A 15,966-nucleotide genomic window follows, 5' to 3' on the forward strand; every position below is an offset into this window, starting at 1 on the left:
AAAAAATCTTTATCAAGCTGGGCACCATCCTAGCTACTCAGGAGGCTGAGATTTGAGGATCACAGTTCAAAGCTAGCCTGGGCAGAAAAGTCTGTGAGACTCTGATCTCCAATTAACTACCAGAAAAACAGAAATGGCACTGTGGCTCAAGTGGTAGAGCGCTCACCTTAAACTGAAGAGCTCAGGGAAAGCGCCCAGGCCCAGAGTTCAAGCCCCATGGGCAACAACAACCACAACAAAAGTCACTATCAAGAAAATCAAAGAAGTAGCACTTGTTTCTTTTGTGTGTGTGTGTTTAATTTGTAACAAAACCTTACTGACAGATGCAAACAGTAAATCCTCTTTTGTAATCCAGAACTCATTGTTGAGTATGAGTTTTTGGTACATGTAAGAATATGGGCAGACACCAGTGGCTCCTGCCTGTAGTCCTAGCTACTCAGGAGGCTGAGATCTGAGGATTGCAGTTCAAAGTCAGCCACAGCAGGAAAGTCAGAGACTCTTATTTCCAAATAACCACCAAAACACTTTAAGTGGCGTTATGGCTCAATGTGGTAGAGCACTAGCCTTGAGCAAAAGAGCTCAGGGACAGCACCCATGCCCTGAGTTCAAGCCCCTAGACCACCGCCAACAACAACAGAAAGAAGGAATATGATTCCTACACTAGTTGGTAATGATGGGGCTTGTTAACCCTGCAGGTTGGCTCTGAAAATAATGTTGATGTAAAGGCAAAAAAAAAAAACCCAAAAAACAAAAAAACAAAACTTCACAAACAGGAGAAAAACCTTCCTTTGTTAAACATGTATCCTGGGGTGTTCTAATAGCCATGTGACTGAGCCATGTCAGAAAGGGATCCTCCAGTTTCAGTGAAGCTTCCAAATTACCACAACTCAACCAAGAGCTTGCAATCTAATGAGAGATTCTGAGGCACAGCATCTAGTTAAACTTTTTCTATGATGAAGAGTACAGTTTAATGGTAGACCATTTGTGTAGCAGGTGTGAGAACCTAGGTTTAATTTCCCAGCACCACTGACTCCTCCAAAAAACACTGTACCTAATTCCTGACTCATAGAAACTGGGAGATAACAGAGGCAGCATAGGATGAGACAACAAGGAACTTAGAAATAAGGAAAGAATCTTTAAAGAGTCACAATGAGGAAACTGAGAGGATTAGGAAGTGAAGCTGAAAAACCAGTGAGGTAGCAAGCATTTCTCCCATCACCCTCCTTTCTTAGAAGCAAAGTGCATTGCAATCTCTCAAGAAGAGTCATTTAGTTTTAGCAAGAAAGGGCCCAAAGACTGTACCCATGGTCTCCATGTTTTGAGTAATAAGAAAATCCATCCTCGGCACCTTGCCCTCATGGTTTGGGGTAATAATCCACCTATCCTATTATCTCCATGTTTGGGAATTAAACAAAACCAGAGTTTCCTAGGGAGTGACGCCATATCCAGATAAGGATTTAAACTGATTCTGAGCTCAGAAGGTATAAATATACCTAGGGAAAAGACTGACATTTTGAGTCCCTAATAGGCAGGGAATATTCTCTCCTTTGACTTCTCCCTACTTTGTCCTGCTTTGCTAAATAAATCTTCGCTGGGTTTCCATTATAAGCATCTTCCTTTTTATTGTGTGAAGCCCCTCAAAATGATTTTTCTTGTGGATTTCAAGTGATGGTGGTTTGGGTGGAAATCTACTTGGGGATTCCCCTTTTTCCCCTTTTCTTCCGGTCCTGGGGCCTGAACTCAGGGCTTAGGCTCTGTCCCTGAGCCCTCTGTGCTCAAGGCTAGCGCTCTACCACTTGAACCAGTGCCACTTCCAGCCTGTTCTGTGTATGTGGTACTGAGGAATTGAACCCAGGGCTTTATGCATGCTAGGCAAGCACTCTACCACTAAGCCACTTTCCCAGCCCATTCCCCCCACCCTTTTTTTTAAAATGGGGAATCTTCCATATTTCTTTCTTTTGTCTGATGATACAAATATCCCTTATTTTAAGCTGCTAAGTTTGTGATAGGTAACATAATACCTATGCACAGATAATTCAAATGTTGAAGGCAAATATATCTCCTCCATCTTTCTATTTCAATACAATCGACCCTTTGCCTGCCACAAAGCATGTCATGAATATAGAGCACAAGGCTTTCTTGTCCCACTTTCTTTCCCCACCTTCTCTGATGTGATCAGCACACATTTCATTGTTTTGCAGTGAGATAGTATGGCATATAAATATCTAAGCCAAGTCTGTGCTGGTTCTATCTCATGCGCTCTCACTTCATTTCCTTGAAGAAGCTGGCATTTTCACCAGCGTTTCCAACCAGCAGATCTTTAGGTGGGTGTCAGAGCCATGAGATACTAGGTTTTTGAAATGCTTCCACTTTATTCAGGACTGGAGTCCACTAAGAACCAAGTTTGGCTCTCTGGACCTTTCTTGTCTGTTCCTGATTTAGGCAGCCCTCCCAGCATTATGGCAAGCACCTGTCAACTGTACTCTGGGCACAATTTGAAAAGGAGCTCATCTCTTCCCTGCAGTGGGAGGGCAGCTAAGAGCATTCAGATATTTTGAGATGAAACTGTTACCATGGGAATGTTGCCATACCTCTCCCTTAATAATGATGGGTAGAAACAATGACTAGTACAGCTCTCAGAATCTAGAAATAGAGGAAACAAGGAAGAAAAACTAAAGCTGGAAGAATAGGTTCCCAAAGAAAGGCCTGCTTAGTTGGATTCAAACTCTACCCTTCCGGGCTGTATTCTAGAATGTGAGGTCATGCCAGCAGTTTTCCCACAAAGGTCAAGTTTCCCATGTGGCCTTGAGACAGGTGGTCCTGAGTTGAGTGGGGATTCAGCAGTACTGTTGACAAGGGTCTAAGCCTGGTATTCCCTTCCCAGGCACTGTGTGTGTGTGTGGGGGGGGGGAGGGAGGGAATCCAGATGCTTTTAAGTACATCCCCAGGATCTCAGTCAGTCTCCTGAAAGAAGCAGCATTCTTCTTTCCAGAATTTCCTATGCTGTGCTGCCCAACAAAGCTTCTAAATCAAAAGAGAACTTCCCCTCCACCCAGAATGAAGTACTGTAGCCCCCATCTTATCTCCCCCCCCAACACCAGTGAGCTCCTGTATCTACAGAACCTTAAAAGAAGCAACACATGACTTCAAATAATTTATCTTCAAAATAATGTGTCTTCTATGACAAGCACAGACAAGCTTTTCTAAACGAGTACCCAGTGAAATAACGTGGCTGACCCTGTCTATTGCATGATCCAGAACCACACTTTCTTTCCTTTTTGGGGGGGAGGGTGGGGAAGGGGGGGCCAGGGCACTGTTCCTTAGCTTTTTCACTTAGGACTGGTACTGTACTACTTGAGCCACAGATCTACTTCCAGCATTTTGATGGTTAATTAGAGATAGGAATCTCACTGACTTTCCAGCATAGGTCCACTTCATACTGCAATCCTCACATCTCAAACTCCAAAGTAGGTAGGATTCAGGTGTGAGCCACCAGCACCTGGCAGAATCCCATGTTTTCTGTGCTAAAGTTTATGATCCATTAAGGAAATATGTTTTATATTTGATCTGTCCAAAACATAAGATCAGCAGAGGGAATACAAGAGTGAGTTCTAGCCTGGCACTGGTGGCTCACACCTGTAATCTTAGCTACTCAGGAGGCTGAGATCTGAGCATCGTGGTTCAAAGTCAGACTGGGCAGGAAAGTCCGTGAGACTCTTATCTCCAATTAACAACCAGAAAACCGGAAGTGGCACTGTGGCTCAAAGTGGCAGAGTGCCAGCTTTGAGTGAAAAAGTTCAGAGACACCCAGAGTTCAAGCCCCACGACCGACAAAAAAAAAAAAAAAAAAAAAAGTTCAGAGACAGTGCCTAGGCCCCAAGTTCAAACCCCACTATCGGGGGAAAAAAAGTGAGGGAAACCACCCAAGGCAAGCTTCTTCCTTGGCACACTTCCCAGTCCCTTGGCATTAGGTTCTCCATGGTCCTGGCATGTAAGACACTACCTGCGACAGGCATCTCTTAATTATTTCTTACTGGTTGCTGGCTAGGCAGAGCTTTATTTGGACTTGGTCATTTTTGGCATCACTCCCCAAATGTGGCTGGATCCTGATGCCAATGGAAAGTGATATTATGTCTGCACATGACTGGCAGCAGTTGTAATCTATGTTTCAGCTGCCACTTAAACATAACAGCTGAACACAGCTTCCATGCTGCTGGAGATGAACACCTATTCTGTTCCAAGCATATCATTACACAGTATACTTTCCAAATTCAGCTGCTACTTTGACAGATTCTTGTAGAAGTGTGTCTCACGTTTTATATGCCAAATTGAGGTGATTCCTTTTATGAAACGGTTACTGAATTCCAGCCACAGAAGATACCTGAACTTTTTTTTCTTTCTCCATACTGGCACTTCAACTCAGAGCTTCCTGTTTGTCAAGCAGAAGCTTTACCACTTGAGCCACAGCTCTAGCTGCATCCGTTATTTTCAAGCTAAGTTCTTGTTTTATGGCCTGGCAGGACTATGGACTGTGATCCTCCTATTTGTGCTTTTTCTGTGACAGGTGCATACCACTGTGCTCAGCCACTGATTAAGATGGAACACCTCAAACTTTGATGCCAGGGCTGACCTCAAACCTCAATCCCCTGATCTCCACCTCCCACATAGCAAGGGTTATAGACCTAAGTTTTGATGCCTGGCTTGAGTTCTTTTTTTTTTTTTTTTTTTTTTTGTCGGTTGTGGGGCTTGAACTCTGAGCCTGGGCGCTGTCCCTCAGCTCTTCAGCTCAAGGTGAGCGCTCTACCACTTGAGCTACAGCGCCACTTCTGGTTTTCTGGTGGTTTATTGGAGATAAGAGTCTCACAGTCTCTCCTGCCCGGGCTGGCTTTGAACCTCGATCCTCAGATCTCAGCCTCCTGAGTAGCTAGGATTACGGGCGTGAGCCACCAGCGCCCAGCTTTGGCTTGAGTTCTTTAGCCCAAATGAAACTAACTACTCTTTATTATAAATTACTCAGAACATAAATTGAACATGAACTCATCAGAAAGATTTCTAAGATCTCCTCAACTGGAGAAAATCTCTCATTGTTTGAATCCCTTTGCACTGGATCTTATCTTCTACAGTTTGATCACAGGGTAGATATTTATGTACATATTATCTCTCGATATGGTAATGGAAGATCTTTGAATCAGGCATTTACCTGTAACTATTTCATCTTTACTTCCTACCATACCAAGCCCAGAATCTTATATAAAGGAGATTTCAAATACACATTTCTGGAGGGACAAATGACTGAGTAGTGCAGAATCGCTTTTGATAACTGAGTATAGCAGGAAGTGTCACTGTTGAGGAATATAAATGGGGAGAAATGATGTAAATAAATGGGGGAAGCCAGGAGCATTGGCTCATGCCTATAATTGTAGCTACCACTTGGTGCTCTAAACATGTTCCAGATGAGAACCACTTATAAAAGGAGCATTCAAGGGCTGGGAAGGTGGCTCAGTGCTAGAGTGCTTGCCTTGCATGCACGAGGCCCTGGATTCAATTCCTCAGCACGACATAAACAGAAAAAGCTGGAAGTGGTGCTGTGGCTCCAGTGGTAGAGAGCTAACCTTGAGCTGAATTGCTGAGGGACAGCACCCAGTCCCAGAGTTCAGGACCCATGACCAAAAAAAAAAAAAAAAAAAAAGGAGCATTCAAGCTGGTGACTCATGCTTGTAATTCTAGCTACTTAGGAGGCTGAGATCTGAGGATCACAGTTCAAAGCCAGCTCCTATTAACCACCAGAAAACCAGAGGTGGTGCTGTGGCTCAAGTGGTAGAGCACTAGCCTTGAGCTGCAGAATTCAGGGACAGCACCCAAGGCACAGAGTTCAAGTCTCATGACTGGAAAAAAAAAAAAAGGAGCATTCACCTGGGTGCTAGTGAGTTATGCCGGAGTAATCCTATTCAGGCAGCTTCGACCTGAGAGTCGTAGTTCAAAGCCAGACGGGGCAGGAATGTCTGTGAGGCTCTTATCATGAATTAACCACCAAAAGGCCAGAAGTGGAGCTGTGGTTCAAGTGGTAGAGTGTGAGCTTTGAGCAAAAAAGCTCAGGAACAGTGCCTAACCCCTGAGTTCAAGCCCCAAGACCAGCCCAAAATAAAGAACATAAATGTGGAAAAGAAGACTTTTCTTTTACAATATAATTCATTTAATCAAAGCAGGAGGAATAAGTGAAGTAGGAAATTTGGTAAACAGTATAGTAGTAATTATTCTGGGTTAAAATCAGCATTGGTTAAAATTACAAGACTATTCCACACTTACTAAAATGATCACTTACGGAAAAAGATATCTAATGGCAAGTGTTAGCAAGGATATGATGAAAATAGAAATTGATATGCTCCTGATGGAAATATAAAAATAGTGTGGCCACATTGGAAAATAGTTTAGCAGTTCTTCAAAATATTAAATAGGATGAGAGGTGTGGCTCATGTGGCATAGACATGTTATCATATGTTGTTGTAAACAAGAAAGCCAAGACAGAGTTCGAGGCCCTGAGTTCAAGTCCAGTTGCCAACACACACACACACACACACACACACACACACACACACACACACACACACACACAATGACATCATGATCCAGCACTTCTATTCCCAAGCATATATACTCAAGGGAAATGACAACATATGTCTACACCAAAACTTGCACATAAATGTTCATAGCAGCATTATTTCACATAAATGTTCATAGAAGCATTATTAATACCCATAAAAAGAAAAATATTCAAATACCAATAAAGAATATGAAGCAGTGAAGTATTATCCAGCAATAAAAAAAATGAAGCAGGGCTGGGAAGGTAGGGTAGAGTGCTTGCCTTGCATGCATAAGGCCCTGGGTTTGATTCCTCAGCACCACATAAAAAGAAAAAGCTGGAAGGGATGTGTGGCTCAAGTGGTAGAGTGGTAGAGCGCTAGCCTTGAGCTGAAGAGCTGGGGAACAGCTCCCAGGCCCAGAGTTCAGGCTCCACAACTGCCAAAAAAAAAAAAAAAAAAAGCAATGATATAGGCTGCAATGCAAATAAACCTTGAAAACACTTTTTGTTTTGTTTTTGTTGGTCCTGGGGCTTGAACTCTGGGCCTGGGTGCTGTCCTTGAGCATTTCAGCTCAAGGTGAGCACTCTACCATTTGAGCCACAGCACCACTTCTAGTTTTCTGGTGGTTAATGAGAGATAAGAATCTCATGGACTTTCCTTTCTGGGCTGGCTTTGAACTGCAATCTCAGATCTTAGCCTCCTTAAGTAGCTAGGATTACAGGCATGAGCCACTAAGCGCCTGGCCTTGCAAAGAAAGCAGTCACATTGTGTAATTGCTTTTATTAAAAATGCCCCAAATATAGACTTACTAATTTTGAAACTATTTTTAAAGTTTCAAATTAAGTTCATTTTAAGTTAAAAAAAAGTCAAGATACCGAATAGAATCATGTAGGGACAAAACAGAGATAGAAATGACTCATGGAAAAGATAGATTAAGGTATACACCTATAATTTCAGCTACTCTAGATTTGGAGATCAGAAAAATTTTAATTTGAGCCCAGTTGGGCTGGGAATGTGGCTTAGCGGTAGAGTGCTTGCCTTGCATGCATAAAGCCCTGGGTTCGATTCCTCAGTAGCATATAAACAGAAAAAGCTGGAAGTAGCACTATGGCTCAAGTGGTAGAGTACTAGTCTTGAGCAAAAGCAGCTCAGGGACAGTGCCCAGGCCCTGAGTTCAAGTCTCAGGACTGGCAAAAAAAAAAAGTGCACAAGTTGTCATTTCAATCAATGGCTAGGTCCAGTGGTACACACTTGCCGTCCCAACTATGTGGAAGGCTGTGACTGGGAGGATCATGGTTTCAGGGAAACCTGAGGAAAAAATGTTCGTGAGACTGTGTCAATAGACAAAGCTGGAGTGGTGCACACCTATCATTTCAGCTACAGAAGAAAGCATAAATAGGAAGATTTCAGTTTGTTCTGGCTCAGGAAAAGACAAGACCCTATTTCAAAAAATAATCCAGGCAAGAGCTGAGGGACTGGCTCATCGATAGAGCACTTGCTTAGCCAAAGTGAAGGCTTGAGTTCAAACCTTGGTACTTGAAGAAAAAAAAAAAAGCAATGAAGAAACTAGAGACAAAATTTTGGGGATACACTAACATTTTAGAGTTTGAGCAGAAAGTTCAATAGCCAATAAAAGACTAGAAAGTAGCCAGTAAAACAGGAAACTCAGCCATCTGTGCTGCCAAAAAGGGACAACTGGTTGGCCCTTGCTATTATCTAAATGTTCCCGCTCAAAATTCTGTGTTGAAATACTAACCTGCAAGGTGAAGGCATTAGGAGGTGATTAGACCATGAAGGCTGAGTCCTTTTAGCTGTGTTCTTACCAAATAGGCCCCGAAGAGCTTGTTTCCCTTTCCACCAAGTGAGGAAAGAGCTAGATAGTCCTGTCTATGGAGCAGGAAATGGGCTCTTAAAACACCAAATCTACTAGCACATTGACCTTAGTGTTCCCAATCTTCAGAACAGGGAGAAATAAATTTCGGTTGTTTACAAGCCAATCAGTTCCAATATTTAAGAGAATGGAAATACTTCTCAGACACACTGAGAATTGCAGTTCAAAGCTATGGCAGGAAAGTCCGAGACTCTTCTCTAATTAAACACACACACACACACACGCGCGCGCACACACACACACACACACACACACACACATGCACACACACACACACACGGCCAGGCACTGGTGGCTCATGCCTGTAATCCTAACACACACACACACACACACACACACACACACACACACACACACACACACACACACACACACACACACACACACACACACACACACACACACACACACACGGCCAGGCACTGGTGGCTCATGCCTGTAATCCTAACTACTCAGGAAGTTGAGATCTGAGGATCACAGTTCAAAGTCAGCTTGGGCAGGAAAGTCCATGAGACTCTTATCTCCAATACACTCCTAGAAAATCGGAAGTGGGAGGCTGGGAAGGTGGCTCAGTGGTAGAGCGCTTCCCTTGCATGCCTGAGGCCATGGGTTCGATTCCTCAGCACCACATAAGCAAAAAGAAAAAAGTCAGAAGTGGCGCTGTGGCTCAAGTGGCAGAGTGCTAGCCTTGAGCTGAAGAGCTGAGGGGCAGTGCCCAGGCCCAGAGTTCAGGCCCCACGACTGGACCCCCCCCCTCAAAAAAAAAAGAAAATCGTAAGTGGCGCTGTGGCTCAAGTGGTAGAGCACTTACCTTGAGCTGAAGAGCTGAGGGATAGCACCTAAGACCAGAGTTCAAGCCCCAGGACTGACAAACACCTAACCCCCCTCCACCCCCACAGAGCCAGACAGGGAGCTGCAGCTCAAGTGGTAGGTGATAGTCTTGAGTAAAAATGCTCAGGGAAAGCCCTGAATAAGCCCCAGGACAGGCACCCAAAACAACAAAATCTTATATACATGAAGGAAAAAAAGTATCTAGCAAGTCTCTCCAGTTTGCCTAGATGGTGGTTCAGTTCTGCTCAAGCACAAGGAAGGAGAACAGAGGCCTGCCATTTTGCAGGGCTCGCTATGGGGACACAGATCATTCTCCTAATAAAGAAGGTAATCACAGGCAAGAGATGGATCTCAGTGAATGTGCAACACTAAGCCTAATCCTCATTTTATAAAGAGGGACATAGAACCAGAAAGGTTGAGTCATTTGCACACGGAACACAGCAAAGTCAGAACTCAAACTTGGGTCTTGCTCTTAAGCTCAAGTTTGTCTACTCCCCCACCTACATACAGTCAAATATACTCACAGTATCAGTACACTTTTGTTTTCAGTATTGCTAGTCAGTGTTTCCACAATGGCTTGGTGATTGAAGACAGCTGCTTTTTAAATAAAGGTTGCATAAATCAAGGAAATTTAGCAAGCTGCTGGTGGCTCATGCCTATAATCCTATTCAGGAGGCTGAGATCTTAGGATCTGAGGCTATAATCTGAGAATCCTGGTTCAAAGCCAGCCCAAGAAAACAAATCCTCTTTCTCTTATCTCTAATTAGTTAGCCAGAAAGGGAGGAGACAGAGTAGAGGCATGGCTCAAATGGTACAGTGGTAGCTCTGAGCAAAAAAAGTGGAGCAAGCCGGGTGCTGGTGGCTCACGCCTGTAATCCTAGCTACTCAGGAGGCTGAGATCTGAGGATCGCGGTTCAAAGCCAGCCCGGGCAAGAAAGACCATGAGACTCCTATCTCCAATAAACCACCAGAAAACCGGAAGTGGCGCTGTAGCTCAAGTGGTAGAGCGCTCGCCTTGAGCTGAAGAGCTGAGGGACAGCGCCCAGGCCCAGAGTTCAAGCCCCACGACCGACAAAAAAAAAAAAAAAAAAAAAGTGGAGCAAGGCTGGAGACCCAGAATTCAAGCCCTGTATTGATAATAAATAAATAAATAAAAACTGAAAACAGAACAGTACCTGCAGTCCCAGAACTTGGAAGGGTGAGGCAAGAGAATCATAAGTTTGGAGTCAGCCTGGGTTTTACATATGAGTTCGAGCCAGCCTGGATTATATTGTGAAATAATCTAAAATATAAAAATAGTCAAACAAAAATTAAGAGCAAACAGAAAGGTAAAAAGATCTGGTACTCATGGCAGGAAGATAAAAATCTGGTACTCAGTTGAGTGCTAGCATTCCTCACTGGGCAGGATGCAAACTAGTTCAGTTTCTGTAGGGTAAAAGGAAAGGACAATTTGCCAATATCTGGCTAGTACATCACTACTCTGCTTTTTACTCTATGATGCAGTCTCTAGAAAGGATAAGAGAAGTGGACATAAGCACAGGTGAGGGCAGAGGTGCCATACTCAGTGAACAGGGTTGTGAAGTGACAGATATGTACCATAAGCCAAGACTCAGTTCCTGGATGTTGGCAGCCAATCCTCGACTTAAAGGATGAAGAGTTGGAGGACAGAGTTGCATCTGCAAAGGGCCCAACAGAGAATGAGCAAGGTGCACTCTTCGAGCTGAAACAAGTTCTCTAAGATAAGTGTGGTCAGACTGGGGAGAAAGTATAGATTTTGTTGCACAGGTCTGGGACCAGGTTTGAGGAGACTTGTCAAACATTTTTAAGATTTGAATTTTATCCTATGGGGAAGGGAGAGATATTGAAGGGTTTCTTCTAGTCATTTGTCAAAATGATATATATATATATATATATATATATATATATATATATATATATATACACACAAAATGTAATTATTATCTTTGTACTACTAGCAATTTTCTGACTTGGTTGCCTAGATTGTAGCCTCTTTGAAGGAAAAGGCTGTGTGTTGAACAGAAATATTTCTGTCTACAGAAGCTCTCAGACCTCAGTTTGCTACAGAATCAAAGGGCAGTTGGCAGGGTAGAAAAGGCAGGGAGTGGTGACTGCGATTTTGCTGGCAACTCTCTGATTTGGTCATCATGGATGGGAAGTGGGGGGTGAAAATTGTATCCTTACAAGTTCCCACGCAATGTGAACAGTTTGAGAATCTGCCAAAAATAAGTAAAAGCTCCACAGAGGAGTCAGTGAGAAGAGTAGTGTATATGTTGCATTCATGAACTGGATGGCATACAGAAGGGGCTGAGATGGAGGGAGCTAGAAATACAGAAAACTTAGGAGCAGATGGGAGTTAGTGGCTCACACTTGTAATCTTAGCTACTCAGGAGGTGGAGATAGGTTTGAAGCCAGCCAGGACAGGAAAGTCTCATGGGACGCTTAGCTCTAATAAACCACCAAAAAACCAGAAGCAGAGCTGTGGTGGCTCAAAATGGTAGAGTGCTAGCCTTGAGCAAAAGAGCTCAGGGGCAGGTCCAAGCTCCACAACTGAAAAAAATTTAAAGACAACTTAAAAGGCAGACTGCAGAAAGAAAGATAAAAAAAACCACTTAACTCCTCACAAGATACTATGTTGGAAATGAACTTTACAACTTGCAGGGGGGGGGGGGGAAGGGGGGGAATAAAGGGAGGTGGGAGAAGGGAGACAGGAGAAAAACAAGGAAGAAAAACAAGAAATGTACTCAAATGTACTCATACAACTGTAACCCCTCTGTACAGCATCTTTACAATCAAACAAAATTTAAATAGTGACAAAACTTACCCCTCTCTCCATTTATAAGTCCCCTTTTCATTTATAATAGGTGAAATAAATATTTTTTCAAGCTAATAATTTAAGAGCAATTAAACAAAATTCATAATGCGCTTTAATAGTTCTATCTCGCCATCCCTCAATTATCTGTGCCTGAACACTCTTCACAGACATCATCAATTATCTAGTAAGAGCCACCAGAAATGAAAGAAAATGCCTAGAGAAACAAAAGGCTTCTAGAAATCTGCTTTGTCAATTTTAACCCCTTTTAGTAGTACATAAATGTCAAGCCAGGTGCCGGTGGCTCACGCCTGTAATCCTAGCTACTCAGGAGGCTGAGATATGAGGATCTTGGTTCAAAGCCAGCCTAGGCAGGAAAGTCCGTGAGACTCTTACCTCCAATAAACCACTAGAAAACTGAAGTGCTGCTGTGGCTCAAGCGGTAGAGTGCTCGCCTTGAGCTGAAGAGCGCAAGGATAGCACCCAAGCCCAGAGTTCAAGCCCCACAACCAACCAAAAAAGCAAAAACAAAAAAAATAAGTCAAAACTCTTGTGTTTTTTTTCTTCCCCTTCAACCTGGCTTTTTAGAATGGCAAATTAAAATCAGAAATACAACAGCATGATTGCTGTCTACTATAGTTAAAGGGGAAGTGGCTTGGGAGTCAGCACCCATGGGCTCCCAGTCACAGGCTCAGCTCACAGTAGTGGTATGGCTCTGGCTAATTGCTTCCATGCGCGCGTGCGTGCGTGCGTGCATATGTGTGTGTGTGTGTGTGTGTGTGATTTGAACTCAGGGCCTGGAGCTGTCCCTGAGCTTTTCTGCTCAAGGTTAGCACTCTACACTTTGAGCCACAGCTCCACCACTGGCTTTTTTGGTAGTAAACTGGAGGTAAGAATCTCATGATCTTTCCTGCCTAGGCTGGCTTTGAACTATGACCTTCAGATCTGTCTCCTGAATACCTAGGATTACAGGAGTGAGCCACCAGCTCCTCATACTTCCATCTTTTGTGTCTGTGTACATATAGAAAAAGTTTGCAAGTTTTGAGCTAAACTATAGCATATGTATTTGTATCATTCTAGTAAGTTAGTAATAATAAACCTTCTCTGTTGGGTTATTTGATTATAAGACACAAATGTAAACTATGAATAGTAAAATACTAAAAAAAACTGTTCTTTCAGAATTTGGATTTTTGAACACAGAAAGATAATACTGGAAATGCTTTATTCAGTTTGAAAGCTGACCCAGATAAACTAATCATCTTCCAAACTCACAGCAGGTCCTCTACAACCTCTAAGGGAAATAGTAAAATCTATAGAAAAAAAGTACTACTGCAAAATATCACTGAGAACCAGAATAGTACTGTGAAGTTAGGCAGTGTTTCTTAATGATGTCAAAGTCTCATTTTCTAGTAAGGTGTTCATACTTTCTGAACCCAAAATAACAATTGGGACAAATGGTCTGACATGCCTGAGTGTGTCACCAGAGCAGTGGACCTGTTTCTGAAATTGGGACACACTGCAGCAACCTGAGACACACCACAGTAATACTCCCAGTGATACTCCCAGGTCAGATGGAGACTTTCACAGAAGGCCAAACAGGCTAACAGACATTCACTCTCAATGACAGACGCTTTGTACAAAGTTAAACAGAGAAGTACTACTACAACCTTCAGGGTTTAAAGAAGTGGGTTACTGCCAGGTGCTAGTGGCTCAGACCTGTATTCCTAGCTACTGAGGAGGCGAAGACCTGAGGATCACATTTGAAGCTAGCCTGGGCAGGAAAGTTTATGAGACCCTTAATCTCCAATTAACTACCCCAAAAAGCCCAAAGTGGAGCTGTGGTTCAAATGGTAGAGCACTTTGAGCAAAACAGCTCAAAAACAGTGCCCAGGCCCTAAGTTCAAGCCCCAGGACCGGTATTTAAAAATATGAAAAAAGCCAGGCACTGGTGGCTCACGCCTATAATCCTAGCTACTCAGGAGGCTGAGACCTGAGGATCAGGGTTTAAAGCCAGCCTGGGCAGGAAAGTTTGTGAGACTCTTATCTCCAATTAAACACCAGAAAACTGGAAGTGGCACTGTGGCTCAAGTGGTAGAGTGCTTGCCTTGAGCTAAAGAGCTAAGGGACAGTGCCCAAGCCCAGAGTTCAAGACCCACTACCAGAAAAAAAAAAGGAAAGAAAAGAAAGAAAAAGAAGCTATTAAAGCTAGATAAGCAGACTGAGAAAAGGCTAGTCTGAGCCACATATAATATGGACTAAAAAGTGGGTTATTAAGACTGTAGACTGTGAGTCTGGGCATCAAAGCATTTGAAATATCAGGCTTCCCGAGTAGAATACTCTCATACTGTGAAAATTAAATTTATATTAAATTTAGCATTTACATTGTATTAGGTATCCTAAGTAACTTAGAGATGAGTTAAAGTAATTTGCATGTATAAGGGACTTCAGCATCTGAGGATTTTTAAAATTCATCCAGGGTACTAGAACCAATCCTCCATGAATTCAGGTATTTTAAAGATGCCTTATGTTGACTTATGCTAGTATAATTCAGACAAAAGAGGCATCAAAGTAACCTTGAGTGCACCCTGAGGGCCCCTTTAGAAAACACTTATGACTGAGTTTGTACACTTACCTGTTTCTTCTCTGCTACTCATTTTTTGAGCTGCAGATTCACAGATCAGAAGGGCTTTCATTTCACTTAAGACTGGCTCTTCTTTGGTTCCTTTTGCTACCAGGTGATATGCAGATATGCAGAGATAAACGTCTGAGTGTGTGTATGTATGTATGTGTGTGTGTGTGTGCGCGCGCGTGCTAGTCCTGTGGCTTAAACTCAGGGCTTGAGTTCTGTCCCTGAGGTTCTTTTTGCTCAAGCTCTACCCACATGAGCCACAGCACTACTTTTGGCTTTTTTTCTGAGTAGTTTATTAGAGATAAAGCGTCTCATAGACTTTCCTGCCCCAGCTGGTTTTGAACCCTGATCCTCAATCTCAGCCTAAGTAGCTAGGGTTACAGGCATGAGCCACCAGTGCCTGGCTTCATAGTCCTATTTCTTTTATAGATAGTTCAAAGTGATTGTGCGTTCCCCAAATGCCTAATATCACAGCCTACCCCTATTCTGTCATTTATCAGCACCAACAATGTCTGAGATCACTCATTTGTTTTGGGCATATGTGAAGGAGAATAACATGAATAGCAAAAAAGCAGAAGACTCTTGGATTAAATAAGACTAAATTGCTGCACGATGCCTACATAAAGATTACGCCTTCAAAGTGATGTTGCTTCACAAAACCATCTCAGTACAACATCATAGCAAATAGTTTCAGATTGACCATTTACAAGATAATGCAACTGGTATAAAGTAAAAGATCTCCATTGGATACTCAAGTTCCCATTTTCCTCAACATTCTTACAGCATGCCTATCTCCAACAAGTTGCAAAAGCCAGAGAAGCTCATTATTATATTTCACCTATTAACTAGTCCCTAATGTGGATGTGAATAAAGGAAAATATGTCCTCAGGCCTGCAGGTAGAAGAGGAAAAGCAGTGTGCTGACAGACAGGAGACAGAGCAGCAAAGCTACACAGGGGCAACAGGCCACAAACAAGTACACGATGGGGCAGATGCCATTGTGTCTCCTTGTGAATCAAGCTCACTGTTTCAAATGAGATTACTGAGAGAGATAAGCTGAATATATAAATTTATCACTGTCACTTCTTGGCAAACTATGCTCTTTTCTCTGTTTCTTACAAACACAGCATCTACAAGTCATATTTGTTTAAAGCAATAGCAATCAAAACAGAAAAAAACAAGAAAGGAATAACTGTCACTGAAAG

At 42.8% G+C, this 15,966-nt stretch overlaps 1 non-coding gene across 1 annotated transcript; it reads left to right on the top strand.

The window, feature by feature from the left end:
• Positions 1-276: 276 nt before the first annotated feature.
• Positions 277-404, top strand: LOC138831192 (small nucleolar RNA SNORA40). The gene has a single exon (XR_011373143.1). It is a non-coding gene; the product is annotated as a small nucleolar RNA SNORA40 (small nucleolar RNA).
• Positions 405-15,966: the final 15,562 nt, after the last annotated feature.

Source organism: Dipodomys merriami, unplaced genomic scaffold, assembly GCF_024711535.1.
Source record: "Dipodomys merriami isolate MVZ:Mamm:240054 unplaced genomic scaffold, mDipMer1.0.p SCAF_19, whole genome shotgun sequence".
In the NCBI taxonomy this organism is placed as follows: domain Eukaryota; kingdom Metazoa; phylum Chordata; class Mammalia; order Rodentia; family Heteromyidae; genus Dipodomys; species Dipodomys merriami.